This window comes from Odocoileus virginianus, chromosome 5 (assembly GCF_023699985.2).
Source record: "Odocoileus virginianus isolate 20LAN1187 ecotype Illinois chromosome 5, Ovbor_1.2, whole genome shotgun sequence".
NCBI classification, from domain to species: domain Eukaryota; kingdom Metazoa; phylum Chordata; class Mammalia; order Artiodactyla; family Cervidae; genus Odocoileus; species Odocoileus virginianus.
In genome coordinates this window covers 41325890-41346977 of record NC_069678.1, presented here as the reverse complement: position 1 = coordinate 41346977, position 21088 = coordinate 41325890, and the positions used below count along the sequence as shown (strand labels likewise).

At 40.2% G+C, this 21088-nt stretch overlaps 1 pseudogene; it reads left to right on the top strand.

The window, feature by feature from the left end:
• Window positions 1–15134: 15134 nt before the first annotated feature.
• LOC110127162 (DDB1- and CUL4-associated factor 16-like) lies at window positions 15135–15777 on the top strand (annotated as a pseudogene).
• Window positions 15778–21088: the final 5311 nt, after the last annotated feature.

Here is a 21088-nt window from a genome sequence, read left to right as displayed (position 1 = left end):
AGGTTTAAAAAATTAAAATTAAAAAAAGAGAAAATAAGAAGAAAAAAAAGAAAAACTCCACAGAACTGCAAAAGCCCAACATAGAGGCATAAGTTTATAACAATAATAAAAAATGTGACTGAGAAAAAACTTCCAAACCTTAATTAGATTTCACTGTGCCAATAAAACTGACAACTATAACAGTTCAATTCAGTTCAGTCACTCAGTTGTATCCGACTCTTTGCAACCCCATGAATCACAGCACGCCAGGCCTCCCTGTCCAAAACCAACTCCGGGAGTTTACTCAAACTCATGTCCATTGAGTCGGTGATGCCATCCAGCCATCCCATCTACTGTTGTCCCCTTCTCCTCCTGCCCCCAATCCCTCCCAGCATCAGGGTCTTTTCCAATGAGTCAACTCTTCGCATGAGGTGGCCAAAATATTGGAGTTTCAGCTTCAGCATCAGTCCTTCCAATGAACACCTAGGACCAATCTCCTTTAGGATAGACTGGTTGGATCTCCTTGCAGTCCAAGGGACTCTCAAGAGTCTTCTCCAATGCCACAGCTCAAAAGCATCAATTTTTCGGTGCTCAGCTTTCTTCACAGTCCAACTCTCACATCCATACATGACCACTGGAAAAACCATAGCCTTGACTAGACAGACCTTTGTTGACAAAGTAATGGCCCTGCTTTTTAATATGCTATATAGGTTGGTCATAACTTTCCTTCCAAGGAGTAAGTGTCTTTTAATTTCATGGCTGCAATCACCATCTGCAGTGATTTTGGAGCCCAGAAAAATAAAGTCTGACACTGCTTCCACTGTTTCCCCATCTGTGTCCCATGAAGTGATGGGACCAGATGCCATGATATTAGTTTTCTGAATGTTAAGCTTAAAGCCAACTTTTTCACTCTCCTCTTTTACTTTCATCAAGAGGCTCTTTAGTTCCTCTTCACTTTCTGCCATAAGGGTGGTGTCATCTGCATATCTGAGGTTATTGATATTTCTCCCAGCAATCTTGATTCCAGCTTGTGCTTCTTCTAGTCCAGCATTTCTCATGATGTACTCTGCATACACGTTAAATAAGCAGGGTGACAATATACAGCCTTGATGTACTCCTTTTCCTATTTGGAACCAGTCTGTTGTTCCATGTCCAGTTCTAACTGTTGCTTCCTGACCTACGTATAGGTTTCTCAAGAGGTGGGTCAGGTGGTCTGGTATTCCCATCTCTTTCAGAATTTTCCACAGTTTATTGTGATCCAAACAGTCAAAGGCTTTGGCATAGTCAATAAAGCAGAAATAGATGTTTTTCTGGAACTCTCTTGCTTTTTCGATCATCCATCAGATGTTGGCAATTTGATCTCTGGTTCCTCTGACTTTTCTAAAACCAGCTTGAACATCTGGAAGTTCACGGTTCACATATTGCTGATGCCTGGCTTGGAGAATTTTGAGCATTACCTTACTAGCGTGTGAGATGAGTGCAATTGTGAGGTAGTTTGAGCATTCTTTGGCATTGCCTTTCTTAGGGATTGGAATGAAAACTGACCTTTTCCAGTCCTGTGGCCACTGCTGAGTTTCCCAAATTTGCTGGCATATTGAGTGCAGCACTTTCACAGCATCATCTTTCAGGATTTGAACTAGCTCAATGAGAATTCCATCACCTCCAATAGCTTTGTTCGTAGTGATGCTTTCTAAGGCCCACCTGCCTTCATATTCCAAGATGTCTGGCTCTAGGTGAGTGATCACACCATCGTGATTATCTGGGTCATGAAGATCTTTTTTGTACAGTTCTTCTGTGTATTCTTGCCACCTCTTCTTAATATCTTCTGCTTCCATTAGGTCCACACCATTTCTGTCCTTTATTGTGCCCATCTTTGCATGAAATGTTCCCTTGGTATCTCTAATTATCTTGAAGAGATCTCTAGTCTTTCCCATTCTGTTGTTTTCCTCTATTTCTTTGCATTGATCACTGAGGAAGGCTTTCTTATCTCTCCTTGCTATTCTTTGGAACTCTGCATTCAAATGGGAATATCTTTCCTTTTCTCCTTTGCTTTTCATTTCTCTTCTCTTCACACTTATTTGTAAGGCCTCCTCAGAGAACCGTTTTGCCTTTTTGCATTTCTTCTCCATGGGGATGGTCTTGATCCCTGTCTCCTGTACAATGTCATGAACCTCCGTCCATAGTTCATCAGGCACTCTATCAGATCTAGTCCCTTACATCTATTTCTCACTTCCACTGTATAGTCATAAGGGATTTGATTTAGGTCATACCTGAATGGTCTAGTGGTTTTCCCTACTTTCTTCAATTTCAGTCTGAATTTGGCAATAAGGATTTCATGATCTGAGCCATAGTCAGCTCCCGGTCTTGTTTTTGCTGACTGTATAGAGCTTCTCCATCTTTTGCTGCAAAGAATATAATCAATATGATTTCGGTGTTGACCATCTGGTGATGTCCATGTGTAGAGTCTTCTCTTGTGTTGTTGGAAGAGGGTATTTGCTATGACCAGTGTGTTCTCTTGGCAAAACTCTATTAGTCTTTGCCCTGCTTCATTCCGTACTCCAAGGCCAAATTTGTCTGTTACTCCAGGTGTTTCTTGATTTCCTGCTTTTGCATTCCAGTCCCCTATAATGAAAAGGACGTCTTTTTTGGGTGTTAGTTCTAAAAGGTCTTGTAGGTCTTCATAGAACCGTTCAACCTCAGCTTCTTCAGTGTTACTGGTTGGGGCATAGGCTTAGATTACTGTGATATTGAGTGGTTTGCCTTGGAAATGAACATTCTGTTGTTTTTGAGACGACATTCAAGTATTGCATTTCAGACTCTTTTGTTGACTATGATGGCTACTCCATTTCTTCCATAGTAGTAGATATAATGGTTATCTGAGTTAAATTCGCCCATTTGTCCATCTTAGTTAGCTGATTCCTAGAATGTCGACATTCACTCTTGCCATCTCATGTTTGACCACTTCCAATTTGCCTTGATTCATGGACCTAAGATTCCAGGTTCAACAGAGGGGGAAAAAAGGACAGAAAAAAAAAATCTAAAAAAATCTACAGAACGAGTCAAAACATAAGAATAATAATGTTTTCCCTGAGTCACTGCTGTCTGAGTCCTTTCCCTTGCTGGGAGTCACAGTCCACCTCGCATCCCTAGGATGCCCTCTAACACTGTGCTCATCTCTGGACCTGCTGTGGGGGCCGCTCAGATTCTAATCTGGTCTTACGCCTGTGTGTTCTTGCCTCCAATGTCCACAGCTATCAGAACTAGTGCGTTTTCTTTTATGGGAGCTCTCAATGTCCTTTTATATATTCCATAGACACGGAGTCTGCCTAGTTGATCGTGTGGATTTCATCTGCAGCTTGTACAGCTGGTGGGAAGGTTCTGGGTCTTCTTCCTTAGCCAAAATTCCCCTGGGTTTCAATTGTGATTCTATTTCCACCTCTGCATGTGGGTCGTCCACTGGGGTTTGCTCCTGGCACTGCCCTGGAGGACTTGGGTTTGCCCCTGTGAGGGCCAGGTGAGGAGGTGGTGCAGCTGCTTGGGTCGCAGGGGTTCTGGCAGCACCAGGTACTCAGGGGGGTTGGCGGCTAGAGGGGCAGGAAATATAGTGCTCTAGAAGGGTATGGCAAACAATATTGGCCAATACGCTCCAGTATTCTTGCCTGGAGAACCCCCCTCCCTGACAGAGAAGCCTGGCAGGCCACAGTCTATAGGGTCGCAAAGAGTTGGACATGACCAAAGCAACCCTGCATGCATATATGCAAGACTTCTTTTGCCTGTGGCAGCTCGGCCCCAGTGAGAGTTGAGCATGAAAGTGGTATAGCTGCTTGGCTTGCAGGGACCCTGACGGCACCGTGTGCAGGGACAGACTGCCTCTGCCATAGGAGTTACAGCTCTATCTGAGTTTTTTTCGAGCCTCTTGTAGCTGGTGATCAGAAGGCCTCCTTGGCCAGTCTATCTCCATAGGTCTGCCCATTCAGGCACTTAGAGGGCTCCCTTGCTTGGGGTCCTTCTCTGTTGTTTGGTGCATCAGGCACATAGAGGGGCCCCCTGGCTGGGGTCCTATTCTGTAGTTCAGTGCATCAGGCGTTTGATGGGCCTGCCTTTCTATTGTTCAGCTGCCGATGCTGGTGTGTGGGAAGAGAGATACTATGGTGATGGCTCCACTCCTTACGTGTGACTCAGCAGTATCACCTTGCTTCCATGGCTGCCCAGCTTTCCTCCGCAGGCATTTCCCACCACAGTCTCCTCCTTCACATCCCCTCCATCCGTCTCTCTGCAGTCTACAGCAGCCCTTGCCCTGTGATTGCTCCGCAATCCCTAAACTTCAGCTCCCAGCCGATGTGCCTTCCAGGGGACCTGCATCCCTGCCCAGGGCATGTATGGCTGCAGCAAGGGCTGTCTGATTCTCAGTCCGTTTAGGCTGCCACAAGTCAGCTGTTTCACTCTCAGCCTTAAATGCTTCTCCTCTGACTCAGACAATTGCCCCGATGTGGGGATCAGACCCCTGCTTCAGTTCCCCCACCTGCCGAGGGCAGGTCCAGTCCTACTAACACTCTTGCTTTTTCCCTCTAGTTCCTTCATCCTACCGAGTTTTGTGTGGTTCTACATATTCTTTTCTGCTGGTCAGGTACTCCTGTCCACCCTCAGCTGGTGTTCTGCATGCACTTCTGTGTCTGACGGTGTATTCCTGACGTATCTGTGGAGAGAGATATAGTCCATGTCCACCTACTCCTCCACCTTCTTGTTCTCCCCCACTGAAGATGCAAATTATATTAATAAAACATACAGCTAGGAAATATTTTTTGCTATGTCATTGCTTACAAATAATAGTCAGCATACACCTGACTGTTGCTTATTAAACATGTTATACAGGCCATTCTTAGCACATTCATGTATATAGGGGTTAAGAGAAGGGTACGTGTGTAGAAGAAGATTTAGTGATCTTTAAAATAGAGTTCAAACAGTTATTCTTCTGAGAAATGGGAAAGAATTAAGAATGAGGAAGAGAGAAAAAGTATGGCCACAAAATACTTCTGGACAACCTCACCAAAAGCAAAATAATAGACCTTGTGTTACTCTATCAGCCTGAGCTATACTGCCCGAAGGAAGAGAAGGCAGAGGGGAGAGACAGAATGAAAGCAGGTGGATAGAACAATGTGTCCTTAAAATATGGCTAAAATCAGATTTGGGGATAACGGGGAGAGAGGAGCCAAAATCAAACCAAGGCTTTAAGTCCAAATGACTGGGTAGAAATGTAATACTGTTAGCTGAGATAGGATAGAAAATAACTTAGGATGGGCTAAGAGTTTATTTTAGTGTACATTATAGTTGGGGACTGATGAGATATATAGGTTAAAGTTATCAGCAGGCATCTAATAAAGAAGTTGAGGTGAAGAGAGAGATCTGGGTGCTCTTTTGAGAATCATTTATGAGAGAGAGGAGGCATAGGGGGAATGAGCAAGGACAGAATGGTGGAGACCACTCACATTCAGAGACACAAGGAAAAAGATGATCACTAAAATACGAGTGGTCAGAAAAAAGCAGATTAGTGGTTGTGTAAGGCTGGGAGGGATGGGTGATTGGAGAGGGTGGCTAAGGTATGTAGAGTTTCTTTTCAGAGGTGATGAAAATGTTTTAAAATTGACTGTGGTGATTATTGCACAATTCAGTGTATATTGAATATAAAAAGCCATTGAATTGTACACTTTGAATGAGTGAATTGCATATCCATAACGTTGTCAAAATTTTAGAAAATATATTATTGGTCAGAAAGAGAGAAAGTAAACCAAGATGGTGAGGTGGTAGAATCAAGAGGAGGGCATAGTCAACTGTGCCATGTGCTAGAAGAAAGATAATGCAATGATATGAACCCCAGGGTAGTATGTTAAGAGAATGAAGTCAGATTTTAAGATACTAAGTAATGAGCTGAATAATGGAAAATTAAAATTAAGAAATACTTTATACTGACTTTTTAGATGGTTGTGGAGTGAAGGAGAAAGATAGGATAACAATGATATTCCATCATATTTACATTCCACTTTAGGGCAACCGTATACTGCCACCTACATTATCCTTTTTGATGATATCTCAAGGAGATAGTCTTATAGGTAGATAAGTGGGGGAGCTGCATCAGAGAGGAATAACTGGAAATACAGATAGAAAATGAAGAAATGGATGGAGTTAGTTTTCTGTGGCAGTGAAAGAGAGAAGAATGTAGTGCTGGGAAAGGGTAGGTATTTTTTTAAATGAATTCTATTTCATTTTAATTTAATTATATCCCCATCCATACAGGTCACAAAACTAAATACCTAGGAGTCACCAAAGACTTTTTCTTTATTTCTGATCTCTTATGTCCAATGACTGTGCTGTGCTTAGTCACTCGGTTCTGTCTGACTCATGCCCTCCTCCAGGGGATCCTCCCAACCCAGGGATGGAACCCAGGTCTCCTGCACTGCAGGTGGATTATTTGCCAGCTGAGAAACCAGGGAAGCCTAAGAATGCTGGAGTGTATAGCCTATCCCTTCTCCAGGGCACCTTCCTGACCCAGGAATCAAACCGGGGTCTCCTGCAGTGCAGGCAGATTCGTTACTAGCTGAGCTACCAGGGAAGCCCCTAACTGGACTATAGTTGGTTTCAAATGTTGTGTTAGTTTCTTCTATACAGCAAAGTGAACAGTCACATGTATATGTATATCCTCTCTTCCTTGAATTTCCTTCCCAATGAGGTCACCACAGAGCATTGGGTAGAGTTCCCCATGCTAAACAGTGCGTTCTCATTAGTTACGGTGGCTCAGACAGTAAATAATCTGCCTGCCATGTGGGAGACCTGGGTTTGATCCCTGGCTCAGGAAGATTCCACTGGAGAAGGCAATGGCCACCTACTCCAGCATTCTTGCTGGGAAATCCCATGGACAGAGGAGCCTGGTGGGCTACAGACCATGGGGTCACAAAGAGTTGGATATGACAGAGTGACCAACATTTTATACATAGTATAAAATATAACACTTTATACATATACACATACATAGTGTATATATGCCAATCCCAATCTCCTAATCTCACCCCACTCACCCCCTTGGAGGACACCTTCAATTTTTAAAAGAAAGAAGATAAAGTGAGGTAAAAATAAGGGAGATTCATGACTCAAGACCTGAAAATAATCAAGGTAACCTTGAATCGAGGGCCCAGCTGATAAGAGAAATGTGAAACGAGTAGGGAAATGATGATGATGTTGGCATAAAGTCAAAACATGACTCTCTACTAAGTCACTAACTCTGCAGATCTCTTATATAACACAATAGTCCTCCCACTAATGCAGTGGTGAGTGGATATTGAAAGTACTGGAACCAACAGCAAACAGTCTTAAAACGACCTGGCAAAAGCATTAGGAGAAGCTCATCCACTATAAATTCAATTCATGAGTCTGCTTTCGGCTCCCACACCCAGTCCACTCTACAGGAAGCAAAATGTTAAGTAAATTGTTAGAATAATGCATTCCCATCGGACATGACATCCTAAAGTTTTTCAAACAACAGAAATGTCACATTCAACCACTCTCTTTAGAGGCTCTGCTCTTTCTAAGATAATACTCAAGTGTTTATAACTTTCTTCATTAAAAGGTACATATACTAAGAAATAAATTCAAGTTTTTACTCTATGAGCCAACATTCTGGGAGAGGAAAGTATGATAGGCTTTCTTTCTTGGCTACAAAGTTCACGTGACATCAGGCCCTGTGATATCTTAACCAGACATCCAGAGATTCTAGCATTTTGGTTCTTTGAACCAACTCTACCACTAAAATACTAACTATTCTATTACCTCTTATAGAAGGTAAAGGTTACTATCTCAGCATGCTTGATGCATCTCTTTCCATAGGAAACAAATTCTAATGAAATGGAATTTCATTTCATTAGAAATTCAGTTCAACCAATCATATTACTTCATCTTTCTGGTTGTCACGGTTTGAGGAGGAGTATGTGACTTAAGTTGATCCTGTGCAAATCATGCTTGAAATTGTTTTCAGATTGGAACCAAAAAGGAAGAAACCTACTTTGTTTGCTGATAGAAGAGCTGCTTAGATGAGAAGAGATCAAGGTTGCTAGGAGCCATCTTCCCCATGGCATGGAGAATGCAATCTGCAAAGAATACCAGACAAACTGGTTAGAAATAGAGAGGGAATCCTGAAAGTGTTCCTGCCACAGAATCCAGACATCACCAGAACCAGTTCCCTACATCCTGTGTTTGGGTTATACCAGCCTTTTGGAAGGGCAAGTTAGGATTCAGTCATTGGCAAACCAAAGTGGTCCAACTTGTGCAAAGGATATCTTATACTTACAGTGTGTTCAATAAATACACAGATTACCTGGTTGCTTTGATGTCAGTGTTCTTTCCGTCCTTCTTGCTTCTGCACTTTCTTTGTGTCCTATGACTTCATTCTCAATTTTGATCAAAAGCAAGCCTCCAATTTCCTAGTAATAAATGGGTACCATAGCCCCCAACCTTGACCAAAGTCATTTAATATGTCTGTGTTTCAGTTTCTTAATTTGTAAAGTATGGCAAATAATAACAGCAGCTACTTATTTAGCCATCTACCATATTCCAGGTACTGGCCTAATGTTTAACATATATTCTTCTAATTTTTACAGCAATTTTCTAACACATTCATAATGATCCCTATTTTATATAGATGAGGATGCTGGGATGCAATGAGTTTAAATGAGTTAAGGAAGGTCATATAGTTTGAGAGACATGATTCTGGTTCATACCCAGGTTTGTCTGAGCCTATGCTCTTTCCAGTATCCCATGATGCCCTGCTTATTCAAAAAGCTTGTGTGCGTAATAAGATAATGCAGGTAAAGTTGAAAATGGTAAAAAATCATTCTCCAATTGACAACAAAAACGTGGAAGTGGACCTAAATATTAACAAAGAAGATTTAGGTTAAGGAGAACATTCTAACTACCTCAATTGCGGCACAGAGAGAGTAATTGAAAAAGTGCTGTATCTTATATATATGAGAAATTTTATGAAGAGAGAAAGTGTAGCCAAGATTCTGTTCCATGTCTGAAGCCTCAATAAAACTCAGAATGATATAAGTAGGGAAGCTTTGCTAAGCATGGGAGAACTGAAGTTCTCATTTTTACCATTGAACCATTAATACCTAAGATCTGGCATTTCCTTCATGGTCCTGGTAATGCAGTATGCTCATAACATATGAAGATTTGACTTACAGATCCAAATGACAATATCAGCAGTGTTTGAAAGGAACAAACATATAGTAATGCTGTATATGTATCATTTAAATATATACAAATCCTATTTTGGTAAAATTTAACTAAAAGAAGGAAAAGACTCAGTCTATGCATTGAATGACATTTTGTAGTAAAACTCTGGTGCTCTTCAAGCTATAATGACTACTCCAAACAACTTCAAGGAAACCACATTATAAATACCTATTTAATGTCCATTTTCTTCATTAGCTGTGAGTACTTTGGGAACAGAAATTGTGTCCCACTCATCTTTTTATCTCTAGAATCTAACATAGCTTAAATATGGCATAGGTTATATTATCATTTTCATAGGTCCTGGGAACTTTAGTTTACATAGACTTCTTTCATTAAAAGACATGTTAAAAATTGTATTTTATTACCATGTTGGTATAAAGGTAAGTATATTAGTATTACATATTTTAATATTTTTTAACCTAAAAGTTAATTTTTCTTTTGGTTTTAAAAGAAATGAAAACATTTGCACAGCTCCCTAAAAGTACTGTGGCCTCCAGGCACTGTGCCTATCTTGCCTGTGGACTACTCAGTCCTGATACGTGTTAAATATAATTTTGTTAAATTAATGAACTGAATAAATAATTTTAAATTAACACCTACCTGATAGTACTTCTATAGAGTTTCTATAATGGAGTAACGCTCAGATTAAAATAGTTTTCAAAACAACTAATTAATAAAATCATCACAAAGTACTAACATTCATTTAATCTGAAGCCAACTATTGAAATTTACTACTGCAAACAAAATTAAAACCCAAAAGCAGTGCAGACTAAGCCTGTCAAAGTGGCAAAATAAATATTTTAAAATAAGAACAGAGGTTGCTGTAATTCTGAACAAATAGAGCCGACCTCTTAAACAGTGAAAAGTAAATAGTTTCTTTAAAATTCTGACATTCCAAGAGAGTCCGTTCATAAGGTGGATACTTTAAAAAATGTGGGCTTATACTTGGGGCCGCATAGTTATTGACTATAATTTAGTTAAACGTGTGCCCAGAACTCTGGCCCTGCTGCCTTTCACAACATTGCTTTTGGAACTCAGCACTTCTCCACTGTTGTTTCCAGAGACATCTTTTTTATATAGAAAATTGATTGATGAAATCTTAGGCATGAATAAATGCTAATGTACATAATAAATTAAAATGTTGTCATTGTATAAGAAAGGTTTATTGGCTAACTGTGCTATTTCTTCTAGTAATTCAAAGCCTAGTGTTTAATTTACAGAATGAAATGGGGAAATCAATTATTCAGTTCATAGTATGGCAAAACTGGTTTTCAAAATTACGTTTTGGGAGGCAACCAGGCTGATTTCTCCACAACTTAAAATGTAGGGTCAAATCTGAACAGTTTTTTCCCACTTCAAAATGTATTGAACAATGTTCAAACTATGAGGAAGCATTTTTGGATTGCCTGGACAGCGTTGTGTGCAAGTTAGTACCTGGATAATAATTCAGATTCACCCTTCCAAAAAGAATATCTTACATATAAAGTAGTGCTAATATTTATGGGATGGACATTTACCAGAATAGCTCTTAAAGGCTACATAATAAAAGTGCATTAAAGTTGCCTGAATTAATTAACCATTGAAACTGAAATGGATTCAGCTAATGGATTTTGCCTTCCCAGAAAGTGCCCTCTTTTAATAATAAAATGCAGAAAAACATGTTTTTCCTTCTCTTTTTCATAACACCTAGCCTCCTGAGTAACAGCGGGAGGAAGAAGGGGACTGCCCAGACACGGCCTGGGCCAGCAAGAGAGAGAGGTGGTCCAGGGATCAGACACTCTTGTATCTCCTCTCCAAGGGCAAATGGGCTGCCTCAGCGGCTGCCATCTGCTTCTGCCCTTCTAAACAGAAAACCCTGCTACAGTTTCAAACTTACCTCCTGAATCGCATTACCAAACTGGCAGCCTTGTCAGATCCCTGTCAATGCCTGATATATGTGAACATGGTGAAGGCTTTGAGGGGCTTGTGAACACAAAGGGCATCTGTGTTTGGGAGGGGGCACCACCTAGCTTAGCTCCCTGCCATCTGTTGGGTGATTCTGGAGATGAAACGAATACAGCAGAGGAGGAGGACACCCAAGATTACTTGGCCCCTCTCACGCTAGCAGGGATAATCCCTACGCATGGTTGAACTCATAAAGGGTCTTGTAATGAGTCTGCTAGTTATTCCAGTGCACATAATGCAGAGTTCTGAAGATCCAGGTTGTGGACTCAATGCACAGTTATTCAGGCAGCCTTTCAGCCAAACAAGCCCTGTATTTTCCCGTGTTCCCTGAACATCCTCCTCCTCTGGTCAGCTTACTGCTGGTGAGCCATTCCAGCAGAGGGCAGGCAGGGGAAAGGAGAGGAGCCATATGTTTATTACAGCCTATGTCTAGAGTGTTCTGAACAAGTTAAGACAAATTTTCTGGATTACTAAGAACAACAAAGGTCTTTCTGTCCAAATATTTTTTCTCCTGTCTATCTGTCTGTATAAGGTGTTGCAGTTTATGGGAGCCCCTCTCTCAAGGAATTCACAGTCTGGTTTGGGCAGGCAAAAGAAAGACACATGAAATAGTGAAAGATCCGGGCTCTAAAGTCATCCCAAGTAAATTCAGGAGTTTCAAGAGAAGGAAGAGAATCTTTGGGTACTGAAATCAGTGGCGGCATTTATAGATTAAAAGTATAAATATCAATAAACAATGAGTACAGAGTAGTGAGAGTCAGTGTTTGGGCAAATATAATTGTTGAAAAATATGCTGAACAGGTTTGGATGATAGTCTCACAGAGAAGATGTATACAGGCATCCTGTTAGAATTTGGTTTAGGTAGGATAGATCTCATTGGATCTCATCTTAGTACCAGGTCTTTGTGGTCATCAGCCAGCGTGAAGGGACTGGAAGAGTCAGGATTGGTTGGCATTCCAGGAGGAAAAAGAATGAGTATCTTTCCATATCATTCATTAATGTCTGTGTGACAATGTCATGGGCAACTCACTGTGGGGAGATCCTCATCAGATAAACAGGGCTGCAAAATTCATAGCCAAGGAATGTGGGCTGGAGAGGCACTCCCATCCCCAGCTGCTACCTGAACACCCAGGACTGGCTGGGAACCAAGCAGACATGCTAAAACCAGGAGCCTCAGCCACGAATGGCAATGTTACAGCCGCTTGATCCTAAATGAAAAGTAATTGCTTCTGGCTTCAAGAATAAAGGAAAAACAAGATCAGCCTTGGCTGAATCACATTTTTTCTTCCAAAATAACCAAGCTAGAGGTTCTAAAGCTTTCTTGGTATTTGAAAATGTGAGAAAATGCATGTTTTCTGTCAACATAATTTAAATCCAGCCAAGAGAACTCATATATATGAACGCTTGAATACAAATACATTTTTGATTAAAATGATTAAGTCAAATGTGCTTACTTTTAGCTGTAGAGGATGACATCTAAAATTTAATTTACCTGAATATAATTTTAGCAAGTTGGCCTTCAAAATAGCTGTCGCTTTTTTTGGGGAAGCTTTTCCTACTGAAAAGTCTCAGCAGAAGTTGCCAGAGCTTCTTTTCTGTACAGCCGAAACTGCAAATGGAGAAATACAGAAGAATGAGGAGGAGTAAGGCATTTGACTACTTCTAATACGTCCTCGTGATGACAATGTCTTCTCTATTAAAAAAATTGATAAAAATCATAAAGAGACAGTTGTGAGTTTAAACTAGTGTTAGAAAAATCTAAAGACAACTTTAACCCACACCTGAGCATGTAATATTTGTGCTTTTATTTGTTTACCTCTCAAGGGGCTACAGAAAGTCAAATACCAGGATATTTTTTTAGGCAGAGTCTCCATTTGCTTAAGAGCAAGGGGGCGATGACAGAGTAAAAACAGCAGGAATGAGAACAAACAAATCTTGTCTTTCATGTTCTAACTTTTAAGTTATATGCATTAATTTAAAATCTGTGTGACAAACTCACAATGATGTACAAGAACAATTAAAATGTGTCTTGTCTCCTGAAAGTATTAGTCACTCAGTTGTATCCAAGTGAGTGGACAACAATAGCCTCTGTCCATGGGATTCTCCAGGCAATAATACTGGAGTGGGTTGCCATACCCTTCGCTAGGAGATCTTCCCAACCCAGGGTTGGAACCTGGGTCTCCTGCATTGCTGGCAGATTCTTTACTATCAGAGCCTCTGGGGAAGGCCCTCTTGCCTCCTAAAGCCATGTAAAATTTTCTACACAAATAGCAATTTCATGTGATTGAACCTAACACTTCAAGCCTTCATAGGGATGGGAATACAACCTGATTTGTCTTCCTGCCATCATTCTGTACTAACACTAATATTATAAAACGAATATGACACATGCTATCTTCTTGCAGGTGCTAACATTGAAGATATTCCTCATAGAAGAACCAAGGCTATTTATAGACATTGCTCACAATTTGTATTTCTGCTTCATTAATTGAAAACATAAAAAAAAATAATTCTTATATCAGAAGGTTTTGGATATCACCAGTGTTTTGGATTTAACCTAAGAGAACAGCATTGTGACACTGAGAACTGTGACCGCTTTCTCATGAGCTCAGGCCGGTGAACAGCTGGAAGGCCAGCCACCAACCCAATAACCTGATGCACAATGATCATAAACTCAAGGGCTTATTTTAGTGAAAAGTGTCAGCCAGTCCATGAGGTAAAGAAACAGCAATGAACAACACTAAGAATGCAAAGAATGTCCACAGCTGATGAATCGTGCCCTCTATTGGTATATGACACACAACCAGTGACCTGGAAAGCCACAGTATTTCCAAAGACAAAGGACTTTGGTGCTTGGTAACACTTTGAATATTTTTTTTAAAAAGTGGTTCTTTTTACACCAATAATCTACCATTCTATGCCATGAAAGGATACTGAGTGTTCAGATGGTCCCAATTTTCTTTTTTACACTAAACATGATTCAGATGTCAGCAATGTTTCCATTTCCATTATAGAAGAAGCCCTAGGCAAGCTTTCTATTCTCATAAGATATGAGTATGTCCCAAGGAATTATAGATTTAAAGTATAATGTAAACATACATTTTAATGGAGCTACACAGTGACTGCAAACATTTAGATGATTTGGAAGTTTGTATATTAATATGTATGTTGTTAAATGAAATTTTAATTTAAATATGTCAGTTGCAAACTTAAGGCAATCTCAGTTTTACATTAAAAAAAAATTAAGACTATGGGAAACAGAGCTGATGGCATTAGGCCTAGTAGGGTCTTGGGGCTAGAGATGAGGTGAGGATCATCCATGGGTTAAGACTGCCTTTCCAGACAGTCCAACAACTGTGTCACTAGTTTCCAAGGGCATTTGCACCACCTACGGAAAATGTCGTATCTGTGCACACCAGACAGATCCTTCACAACCTATCCCACCACCCCACTGCACAAAAGTTGCTGCACCAGCAGACAAAGAAGGCTGTTTCTTTTCATTACCAAATAGATATACAATTCCTGTCAAAAAAAAAAGTGCACACAAAATGTCTCTTCATAATATCACGAACAATTGAGACCATGCTAAGAAAATCAGCTTGCCTAGATGAGGCCCCTTCTCTTCTTGGGTAGCCAGGACTTGAAGGAGAGACTCTGACCTGTGCCACTGGCCAGTGACTAATTTTACACATGAACTGGTCCTGAGGAACTGAACTGTCTTCTTTGTAAGTGAAGAACATTATCTTGTAGAACGGCACAGTGGTGTGAGTCAGGGGCACTCTGGGTGTGAAACAGACTGAGGAACAGCCAGATGAACCTATTAAAAGGATTTCTCCTCTTTGCTTCTATTTGCCTGTGTTAGGGTTTTACTGGCTTAGATTGCCACCTTTTTCTAGTAACTTTTCCCCCCTATCCTATCCTATCTTCTAATGGTTCCTAGAAATCCTTCTTCCAACTCCTTATCAGAATCAAAAAGTGAGGAAGAAGAAAATGCTAATTACCTCAGTGAGAGTTTTGACAGTGAGTGGGATTCCTTTGAAGAAGGGGACCCTATGGTACCCAACCTAACATCTCTTGATAGTCTTGTCTGGCAGGTTAAATACCATTTAAAAACATTCTACAACTTAGAAACCTTTATATCCTAAATTCTTAGTTACACCATGTTAAACTCTTGGATGCTAGCACACCAGTCCATATACTTGGAGAGATAGGTCTAAGACTCTTCCATTGATTCCGCTATGTGCCCAAACTGGAACCAATTTCTGAATGGCCTCCTCTAGCTTCTTGTGGAGTCCCACCTTTCGAAAACCCCTTATGAATCCCAGCCAGCTTCCACTCTAAATAGAGCACTGTGACTTGCCACCAAGCAGTTAACCTGAAAAAAAAACTGAGTGGAGCCACTCCCATACCTGAATTCCTTAAGCAAATTTCTAATTGGTGTCTTTCTGGTTGTGCTATAGCTGGATAACTATAACAGTTAAGGAGATAGTCCATGCTAAACCCATCAACACTGCTTACTCTTAAACTGACTTCCAAAATGCAGTTAACAAATTCCTAAGTGCATCACCATAAAGGTCCATCATTCCTTCTCATATCTCTCAGGTTGCCAGTTGCAAAAAGAATAGTTACACAGTCCATAGGTGACTATGTCTTCTCAACCAAACTATGCTCTGTCCTCAGAAGTCCAAGTATGATCAAGTACTGAAAATATGCCCAAGAGTCCTGCAACTCAACTGCAGAAGATGCACCTTGTGTGTATTCCTTTTGAGAGACCCTGTGGATAAAATGAGAAATTCAATAGAGAATTACTCAAAAGAGGCCTTATTACAAAAGATAAGTTTATTCTCCATGCTCAGTTCTCCCTACAATTTACTCTGCCTGCATAATGGATTTAACTATAAACTTAATTATTAATGGGATGGAGAAAGGAGCCATTACATTGTGGAAAGTGGTAAGTTAGCTACTCCCAACAACACATTTCTGAGTATACCTTTCTCTGATATTCATTTCCAGGAAGGTGGTTGAATTAAGTTGAGTAATTAGACAAAGAAAATGGTGAGAATATGGATTTGTCTCTTAGTTTTTATATTGCTAGGCCTCCATATCAGTTCAGTTCAGTTCAGTCTCTCTGTCGTGTCCAACTCTTTGCAACCCCATGGACCGCAGCACGCCAGGCCTCCCTATCCATCAGTAACTCCCGAAGTTTACCCAAACTCATGTCCATTGAGTCAGAGATGCCATTCAACCGTCTCATCCTCTGTTGTCCCCTTCTCCTCCCACCTTCAACCCTTCCCAGCATCAGGGACTGTTCAAATGAGTCAATTTTTCACATCAGGTGGCCAAAGGATTGGAGTTTCAGCTTCAGCATCAGTCCTTCCAATGAATATTCAGGACTGATCTTCTTTAGGATGGACTGGTTGGATCTCCTTGCAGTCCAAGGGACTCTCAAGAGTCTTCTCCAACACCATAGTTCAAAAGCATCAATTCTTCAGCACTCAGCTTTCTTCATGGTCCAACTCTCACATCCATACATGATTACTGGAAAAACCATAGTTTTGACTAGACAGACTTTTGTTGGCAAAGTAATGTCTCCGCTTTTTAATATGCTGTCTAAGTTGGTCATAACTTTTCTTCCAAGGAGTAAGCATCTTTTAATTTCATGGCTGCAGCCACCATCTGTAGAGATTTTAGAGTCCAAAAAAATAAAGTCTGCCACACCACTGTTTCCACTGTTTCCTCATCTATTTGCCATGAAGTGATGGGACCGAATGCCATGATCTTAGTTTTCTGAATGCTGAGCTTTAAGCCAACTTTTCACTCTCCTCTTTCACCTTCATCAAGAGGGTCTTTAGTTTTTCTTCACTTTATACCACAAGGGTGGTGTCATCTGCATATCTGAGGTTATTGATATTTCTCTCGGCAATCTTGATTCCAGCTTGTGCTTCATTCAGACCAGCATTTCCCAAGATGCACTCTGCATATAAGTTAAATAAGCAGGGTGACAATATACAGCCTTGACATACTCCTTTGCCTATTTGGAACCAGTCTGTTGTTCCATGTCCAGTTCTAACTGTTGCTTCCTAACCTGCATACAGATTTCTCAGGAGGCAGGTCAGGTAGTCTGGTATTTCCATCTCTTTCAGAATTTTCCACAGCTTGTTGTGATCCACAGTCAAAGGCTTTGGCATAGTCAATGAAGCAGAAATAGGTGTTTTTCTGGAACTCTTACTTTTTTGATGATCCAACAGAGGTTGGCAATTTGATCTCTGGTTCCTCTGCCTTTTCTATTTTTGTTTTCTTTTTCCCATTTATTTTTATTAGTTGGAGGCTAATTACAATATTGTAGTGGTTTTTGCCATACATTGACATGAATCAGTCATGGATTTACATGTGTTCCCCATCCCGATCCCCCCTCCCACCTCCCTCCCCACTCCATCCCTCTGGGTCTTCCCAGTGCACCAGCCCTGAGCACTTGTCTCATGCATCCAACCTGGGCTGGTGATCTGTATCACCCTTGATAGTATACTTGTTTCAGTGCTATTCTCTCAGAACGTCCCACCCTCACCTTCTCCCACAGAGTCCCAAAGTCTGTTCTGTACATCTGTGTCTCTTTTTCTGTTTTGCATATAGGGTTATCATTACCATCTTTTAAAATTCCATATATATGCATTAGTATACTGTATTGGTCTTTATCTTTCTGGCTTACTTCACTCTGTATAATGGGCTCCAGTTTCATCCATCTCATTAGAACTGATTCAAATTTATTCTTTTTAATGGCTGAGTAATATTCTATTGTGTATATGTACCATAGCTCCCTTATCCATTCGTCTGCTGATGAGCATCTAGGTTGCTTCCATGTCCTGGCTATTATAAACAGTGCTGCGATGAACATTGGGGTACATACGTCTCTTTCAGATCTGGTTTCCTCAGTGTGTATGCCCAGGAGTGGGATTGCTGGGTCATATGGCAGTTCTATTTCCAGTTTTTAAAGGAATCTCCACACTGTTCTACATAGTGGCTGTACTAGTTTGCATTCCCAACAACAGTGTAAGAGGGTTCCCTTTTCTCCACACCCTCTCCAGCATTTATTGCTTGTAGACTTTTGGATAGCAGCCATCCTGACTGGGGTTTAATGGTACCTCATTGTGGTTTTGATTTGCATTTCTCTGGTAATGAGTGATGTTGAGCATCTTTTCATGTGTTTGTTAGCCATCCGTATATCTTCTTTGGAGAAATGTCTGTTTAGTTCTTTGGCCCATTTTTTGAATGGGTCATTTATTTTTCTGGAATTGAGCTGCAGGAGTTGCTTATATACTTTTGAGATTAATCCTTTGTCTGTTGTTTCATTTGCTATTATTTTCTCCCATTCTGAGGGCTGTCTTTTCACCTTGCTTATAGTTTCCTTTGTTGTGCAAAAGCTTTTAAGTTTCATTAAGTCCCATTTGTTTATTTTTGCTTTTATTTCCAATATTCTGGGAGGTGGGTCACAGAGGATCCTGCTGTGATTTATGTAGGAGAGTGTTTTGCCTATGTTGTCCTCTAGGAGTTTTATAGTTTCTGGTCTTACATTTAGATCTTTCATTTTGAGTTTCTTTGTTTATTTTTGTGTATGGTGTTAGAAGGTGTTCTGGTTTCATTCTTTTACAAGTGGTTGACCAGTTTTCCCAGCACTACTTGTTAAAGAGGTTGTCTTTTTTCCATTGTATATCCTTGCCTCCTTTGTCAAAGATAAGATGTCCATAGGTTCGTGGATTTATCTCTGGGCTTTCTATTCTGTTCCATTGATCTATATTTCTGTCTTTGTGCCAGTACCATACTGTCTTCATGACTGTGACTTTGTAGTAGAGCCTGAAGTCAGGCAGGTTGATTCCTCCAGTTCCATTCTTCTTTCTCAAGATTGCTTTGGCTATTCGAGGTTTTTTGTATTTCCGTACAAATTGTGAAATTATTTGTTCTAGTTCTGTGAAAAATACCGTTGCTAGCTTGATGGGGATTGCATTGAATCTATAGATTGCTTTGGGTAGTATAGCCATTTTCATAATATTGATTCTTCCAATCCATGAACACAGTATATTTCTCCATCTATTTGTGTCCTCTTTGATTTCTTACATCAGTGTTTTATATATATATATATATACACACATATATATATTATATATAATATAAATAGAAATGTATTATTATATATTTATAGATATAAATATATATATATAGTTTTCTATATATAGGTCTTTCATTTATTTAAAATACTTTAAAATACTCCTAAGTATTTTATTCTTTTTGTTGCAATGGTGAATGGTATTGTTTCCTTAATTTCTCTGTTTTCTCATTGTTAGCGTATAGGAATGCAAGGGATTTCTGTGTGTTAATTTTATATCCTGCAACATTACTGTATTCATTGATTAGCTGTAGTAATTTTCTGGTAGAGTCTTTAGGGTTTTCTATGTAGAGGATCATGTCGTCTGCAAACAGTGAGAGTTTTACTTCTTTTCCTATCTGGATTCCTTTTATTTCTTTTTCTGCTCTGATTGCTGTGGCCAACACTTCCAAAACTATGTTGAATAGTAGTGGTGAGAGTGGACACCCTTGTCTTGTTCCTGACTTTAAGGGAAATGCTTTCAATTTTTCACCATTGAGAATAATGTTTGCTGTGGGTCTCTGACTTTTCTAAAACCAGCTTGAACATCTGGAAGTTCATAGTTCACATATTGTTGAAGTCTGACTTGGGGAATTTTGAGCATTATTTTCCTAGCATGTGAGATGAGTGCAATTGTGTGGTAGTTTGTGCATTCCTCGGCATTGCCTTTCTTTGGGACTGACCTTTTCCAGTCCTGTGGCCACTGCTGAGGTTTCCAAATTTGCTTGCATATTGAGTGCAGCACTTTCACCACATCAACTTTTAGGATTTGAATTAGCTCAATGGGAATTCCATCACCTCCACTAGCTTTATTCATAGTGGTGCTTCCTGAGGCCCACTTGACTTCACATTCCAGGATATCTGGCTCTAGGTGAGTGAGCACACCATTGTGATTATCTGGGTCATGAAGATCTGTTTTGTATAGTTCTTCTGTGTATTCTTGCCACCTCTTCTTAATATCTTCTGCTTCTGTTAGTTCCATACCATTTCTGTCCTTTATTGTGCCCATCTTTGCATGAAATGTTCCCTTGGTATCTCTAATTTTCTTGACGAGATTTCTAGTCTTTCCAATTCTATTGTTTTCTTCTATCTCTTTGCACTGATCACTGAGGAAGCTTTCTTATCTCTCCTGGCTATTCTTTGGAACTCAGCATTCAAATGGGTATATCTTTCCTTTTCTCCTTTGCCTTTTGCTTTTCTTCTTTTCACAGCTATTTGTAAGGCCAAGCCAGACAGCCATTTTGCTTTTTTTGCATTTCTTTTTCTTGGGGATGGTCTTGATTCCTGTCTCCTATACAGTGTCACGAACTTCCATTCATTGTTCATCAGGCACTCTGTCTATCAGTTCTAGTACCTTAAATCTATTTATCACTTTCACTGTATAATCTTAAGGGATTTGATTTAGGTCATATCTGAATGGTCTAGTGATTTTCCCTTCTTTCTTCAATTTAAGCCTGAATTTAGCAATAAGGAGTTCATGATCTGAGCAACGGTCAGCTCCCAGTCTTGTTTTTGCTGACTGTACAGAGCTCCTCCATATTTGGCTGCAAAGAATATAATCAGCCTGATTTCAGTGTTTACCATCTGGTGATGTCCATGTGTAGAGTCTTCTCTTATGTTGTTGGAAGAGGGTGTTTGCTATGGCCAGTGTATTCTCTTGGCAAAGCTCTATTAGCCTTTGCCCTGCTTCATTCCGTACTCCAAGGCCAAATGTGCCTGTTACTCCAGGTGTTTCTTGGCTTCCTA